Here is a 6,586-nt window from a genome sequence, read left to right on the forward strand (position 1 = left end):
CTCTTCTTCAAAAGGCAAAATGACCTAACATTGTGACAATAGTATGGGCCAATAGTGATCTGTGCATATCTCTTTGGAATGCAGTATAAGACTTCAGTAGAGGAATGATCCATTGACTTATTGGACATACATACTTCTGCCCTAACAAAAAAGAATCAGCATTAAAGTGCTGTTTATTCTGAGATATTTAAGATGTTGTATTAAGTCACTAGTATTTGGGTTGATTCCAACTTTCAAATGTTTGAAAAATTGTCATAAAGAGGGAATTTAATACTTCTTAAGAGAAAAGAATTTTAAAGCATATTGATGACAATCTAGAACACGTCTATTTCAAATATTTTCTAGGAAAATACATGCACTTATAATTTTATTATGAAATAGCAGTTATATGATGAATTCTCAGACGTCTTTTAAAACTTTCTTTAAGTAATGATGTCACAGCATTTCCCAACAGTATATTTTTTGAAGCTCCCACTCAATATTTTAAGTTTCTCTATTAATTCTTATGAGACCACACGAATTAATTTGGGAACATGAAGAACTGACTAACTGCGTCTTGACTACTTAATTGTTTTCACCTGAAGAGGAGCAATCTATTTCTTTTGAAGAGATTAATGGTGAAAAGACAGGCACATATGAAAATGATAATGATATCATTTTACCTGGCTCAGCAATGTATTCCTTTGTCATCTTTCTGATTTTAGAAGCACTGAGTCAATGACTGGAGGAGAAAATATTACAGATATCACCCACTTCATCCTCTTGGGATTCTCAGATTTTCCCGGAATCTTAGGAGTGCTCTTTGTTATATTCTTGTTCATCTACCTCATGACCATAATCTGGAACCTCTGCCTCATTGTCTTAATAAGGATGGATTCCCACCTCCACACACCCATGTACTTCTTCCTCATCAACCTGTCCTTCATAGATATCTGCTCTGTTACATCCACAGTCCCAAAGATGCTCTACCATTTCTTCCAGAAGCAGCAAACAATCACCTTCTTGGGTTGCGCTGTCCAGTACTTCATCTTTTCAACTATGGGACTCAGTGAGTCTTGTCTCCTGGCAGCAATGGCTTATGACTGATATGCTGCCATTTGTAAACCACTGCTCTATTCATCCATTATGTCACCCAGCCTGTGTATTCAAATGGCACTGGGAGCCTATATGGTTGGACTCTCTGGTTCTTTATCTCAGTTATGTGGCTTGCTTCAGCTTCGCTTCTGTGGACCTAATGTTATCAACCACTTTTTCTGTGACATGCCCCAATTGTTAATCTTGTCGTGCACCGACACTTTCCTCATACAAGTCATGATTGGTATGTTAGCGATGCTATTTGGGACAACAAATGCCCTAGTTATCCTTATATCCTATGTCTATATTGTTATCTCGATTATGAAGATCACTTCAGCTAAAGGCAGGTCCAAGGCTTTCAACACCTGTGCTTCTCACCTGACTGCTGTTTCCCTTTTCTCTACATCATCTATGTTTGTTTATTTCAGTTCCAGCTCTGGTGGTTTCCCTGGCTTTGATAGATTTACTTCAGTATTTTACACTGTGGTGATTCCCATGTTGAATCCTTTGATCTACAGCCTGAGGAACAGGGAGATCAAAAGTGCTTTGAAGAAGTTTCAAAAGAAGGGATGGTAGTTCTAATGTCACTGCTCTGATATTCGTGAAAAATTTGGCTGGTAAGAGTCAATCACCATAAGCCACAATATGTGCACATGAATGGAAATTAGTAAAATTAATAGTGTGCATGGATGAAAGAGGCTTCATTTGGTACAAATAATATTCCCGTATTGTCCTTGAGTGAGAATGAGTGTAGCTTGAAGCACTGAGTTTTAGTGTCGTTTAGTTTTGCAATAATAATTAGTTAATAATCTATGAAATGAAAACCTAAAATTTTTCTCCAGATTTGAATTCACTCGTTTCAATCCAGATGATGCTATTCAGTAGCTGTGTGATTCTGGGCACCTTAGGTGCTTCAATTTCCTCATCCTATTAAAAGGGGAATAATATTATATCGACTTCTATTGTTTAGGATGATTAAATGAATTGATATTATGAAGGATCTTGAATAGTGTCCCTTGCACTTAAGAAGCAGTATATGTCTTTTATGTATTAGTATTTCTTGAGTGCTGTATTCGTACAAATATTTTAAAGTGCATATATTAAGCTAAGTTCTCTTGTTATATCAATTTCGCAAATGACTGAGGTCAGAGGTATTTAGAAATTTGCCCAAATTACATTGCTAGTAAATGAATGAGTCAAGCTTTCTAATGAAGAACATAGGTATCAAAGCCTCCCTTATAAAGATCTCTTAATATACAAGTATGGTATAAATAAAATATAGCAATAAATATAAGATGCAGTCATTTCTAAATTCAACAGTATCTTTATTTTGAAAAGGAAAAGGTAAAGTTATGAACCTATCAATTAAGGTAACTGCAAGAAGAATAGAAATACAAAGTATAAGGAAAATAGGAAGAATAAAAAGCAGATCCATATTGGAAAAGAGAAGAAAAAATTGATAACCATATTTTGCAAGACATGTGTTCATATAAATAGATAAATAGAAATACTAATGGCATATATTTTAAAAATCAGAGAATATGGGAACTTAGAGAAAAGACTGAGGGTGGGAAAGATTTTAAAAATTAAAAGAATGCCTGCATGATAATAATAAATACTTAAGACATAAATGGAAGAAACTTATCATAATTTTATGGAAAATATTAATAATATTGATTTAACAACTAGAAAACAAAAGTGGACCAATAATCAGAAGATAACAGTTGATGTTATCAAATGCATATCTGCAAATAAGGCTTTTGATCTAAGTGACTTCTGTACTTTTGAGGGCAGTTTATGTGAATATGACAAAAATATTTTCAAACATTGAAAGGCATTAACAGCTATCAGTGTATTTTAAATTTGCTTTCTCTTTTCCAGAAGATTGTTCTCTTTTACACATCATGAGAATTAAAAGGGTTGGGGAGTTTGGGAACCACCAGTCTGGCTAAACCTATCAAATCAAATCAATTCTGGATTTAATTTACAAATTCAGGCTTGTTGATCATTTAATTTATTCTTGATATTATAATGACTATCACTCTGGTACCAAAATTATAATTATTACCCCAAATAGTTATAGAACAATTTGTCCCTCATTACTTGAGATTGGGTGAAAGTTAAAATCATACATAAAGTACCCTAAATGTTTGCTTTTATAGCAAGATAAAATAAGCAATTAAAAACAAGAAAGGTTATTTATTCCTTGAAGCCATTGTGGATTTATTACCATAGTTTGGCCTTAAATAGATAAAATTTAAAGAAATAAATCAAACACAGAAAAGGCTTTCAAACACATCTAACACATTCTTAATTCAAAAGTATATTTTTGAATGCCAGAAATTGTTGCAGTGGACTCTAGGTTTCGGGATTTTTGGTGGTCCGGAGGTGTCTGGACATCGATTTGGAGGGAAGGTAACAGAGAGGATCCATCTGTGAAATATATACGGGCATTCCAGCTACATGTGGAGGATTCCCTCCTTGGGTAGGCGGAGCCGAGGCGTCTGGCGCCTCCACGGCGGGGGAGCCGGGCGGAGAGCCAAGCGCCGGCGGCCGGGGATCCCCGGCCGAGCTGGGCTGAGCGCCGAGCGGCGGTGCCGGCGGGGTGGGGCCGAGCTGGGCCGAGCGCCGAGGGGCCGCAGCCAGGGGGGCGGGGCCGAGCCGGGCCAAGCCCAGCGGCGGGGTTTCTGTTCTTTGTGTGTGTGTGTGTGTGTTTTTTTTTATCCTCTCTTTCTTGTCCCTGATCTTCTTCTTATTCTATTTTATCTTAACAATACAATAGGTCCTGCAGGAAACACCTCACATTTGATGGGTTTCCTCATCCTCCACTGCCTCATTTCTCTGTGAATAGATTTAGGCTATCTACACTATCCCCTTTCCCCTACAACTTGATATCCTCCACCATCTGCTATCTCTCCTATATTCCACCTCCCTTTCTTTGACCCACAAAGTGTCTAACTCTTAATTTCTAATACCTTTGTTTAGTTTTCCATCTGGTATCAGCCCTTGAAACTATTACCTCTCTTTTCTCTTTCCCTCTCTTACGAAAACAATAGCTTCTTAGTACATACCATATTCCTCCCATATTCAGTTGTCTACCTCATTATAGATACTTTCCTACTACTATAACTCTACACAATTTACACGATCTAACCTCCATCCTCCCAGAACTCATATTGTTGCTTTGTTAACATATATCACCAATACTACTTTACACTTTTTCCTTCCTTACACAATTGCCTTTCCCCCAGCACTAATACTTTCCTTTAAAGTGAACTTAACCAGCAATAAGAAATCGGAATAGGAAGAACAAAGGGACAAAGAGAAGATATAACACTTACACAAAAACAACAGCTAATTAATCTCCAAGACTAGACAAAGGAGCTAAGGAACTGATTAAACCCGTCAAGAAGAAATGATGACAAGACAGCAACAAAAATATACAAAACAAACCAGTAATCAGGAAAACATGGCTGAATCCAATCAACAAACTAAAAATCAGGAAGGGGAGCAGATCTTCGCACAAGCAATGAAAGATCTCAGAACATTTATCACCGACAAATTTGAGGAAGTAATGAAAGAGGTTAACAACATGAAGACAACACTTGGAGGGGAAATTGCAGACATGCGCAAAAAAATAACAGATATGATGGAAATGAACACCGCAATTCAAGAAATCAAAAATACACTTGCAGCAAATATCAGCAGACTAGAAGAGGCAGAGCAGAGAATTAGTGATGTGGAAGAAAGTGCATTGGAAATCAAACAGATAGCAGAAGTGGTCAATAAAAAGGTAGAAAAATCCAGATAGGACTTAGGGACCTGAATGATAATGCAAAACGTTCAAACATACGTATTATAGACATTCCAGAAGGAGAAGAATGGGAAAGGGGTCAGAAGGAGGGTTGCAGGAAATAACGATGGAAAACTTCCCAAATCTACTGAAAGAGATAGATGTACATATCCAAGAAGCACAGCACACTCCACTGGTCATAAACCCCAACAGGCCCACCCCAAGACATATACTTGTCAAATTATCCAATGCTCAAGACAAAGAGAAAATTCTAAAAGCAGCAAAAGAAAAGAAAACCATCACATACAAGGGAAGCTCCATAAGATTAAGTGCTGATTTCTCATCTGAAACGATGGAGGCAAGAAGGCAGTGGTATGATATAGTCAAGGTACTAAAGGAAAAAAATTTCCAACCAAGAATACTCTATCCAGCTAAACTAGCATTCAAAAATGATGGAGAGTTCAAAATATTCACAGATAAACAGAAACTGAAAGAGTATATCAACAAGAAACCTCCACTTCAAGAAATTCTTAAGGGAGTTCTGCAGAAAGAAAGGAAAAAAACAGGACAGTCAGAGATGGAGGAGAGTGTAAGAGCAACAAAAAAGACAAAAATAGAAGGGGAAAATAAAATACTACAAACAAAATATAACAAACACAAATCCAACCAAAATATGGCTACCACAAATAATTCTCTGAATGTAATAACACTGAATGTCAACAGAATAAACTCACCTATCAAAAGATTCAGACTGGGACACTGGATAAGGAAATATGACCCATCTATATGCTGTCTACAAGAGACACATCTTAGACACAGAGACTCATAGAGGTTGAAAGTGAATGGCTGGAAAACAATAATACAAGCAAACAACAACCAAAAAAAGGCAGGAGTAGCTATATTAATATCAGACAAAATAGACTTTAGATGTGAAACAATTGTGAGAGACAAAGAAGGATACTACATTTTAGTGAAAGGGACAATCTGTCAAGAAGATCAAATGATCATAAATATTTATGCTCCTAACAAGGGTGCCTCTAAATATGTGAGACAAACGCTGGAAAAACTACGTGAAAAAATAGATGCATCTACAATTATAGTGGGGGATTTTAATACACCACTATCAATTCTGGACCGACTATCTCAAAAGAGAATCACTAAAGAAACAAAACATTTGAACAGTATACTAGAAGAGCTGGATCTAATAGACATATATAGATCATTACACCCAAACACAGCAGGATATACATTTTTCTCAAGTGCACATGGAACATTCTCCAAGATAGACCATATGCTAGGCCACAAAGAAAGGCTTAATGAATTCAGAAAGATCAGAATCATACAAAACAATATCTCTGATCACAGTGGAGTGAAGCTGGAAATTTGCAAGGGACGGAGGCCCAGACTTCACACCGCAATTTGGAAATTAAACAGCACACTCTTAGAAAAACAATGGGTCAAAGAGGAAATCTCAAAAGAAATCAATGACTACCTTGAATCAAATGATAATGATAACACAACATACCAAAACTTACGGGATGCAGCAAAAGCAGTACTGAGAGGGAAATTTATAGCCATAAATTCACATATCAAAAAAGAAGAAAGAGCAAAAATTGAAGAATTTACTGCACATTTGAAGGAATTAGAAAAACAACAACAAATGACCCAACAGGAAGAAGAAGGAAGGAAATAACAAAGATAAGAGCAGAACTAAATGAA

The 6,586-nt window shown here is 36.5% G+C and overlaps 1 pseudogene; it reads left to right on the forward strand.

Moving 5' to 3' along the window:
- The first annotated feature begins 717 nt into the window (after window positions 1-717).
- Window positions 718-1,650, forward strand: LOC101447601 (olfactory receptor 5AN1-like; annotated as a pseudogene).
- The last annotated feature ends 4,936 nt before the right edge of the window (window positions 1,651-6,586 follow it).

The sequence above is a fragment of the Dasypus novemcinctus genome, chromosome 10, assembly GCF_030445035.2.
Source record: "Dasypus novemcinctus isolate mDasNov1 chromosome 10, mDasNov1.1.hap2, whole genome shotgun sequence".
NCBI classification, from domain to species: Eukaryota; Metazoa; Chordata; class Mammalia; order Cingulata; family Dasypodidae; genus Dasypus; species Dasypus novemcinctus.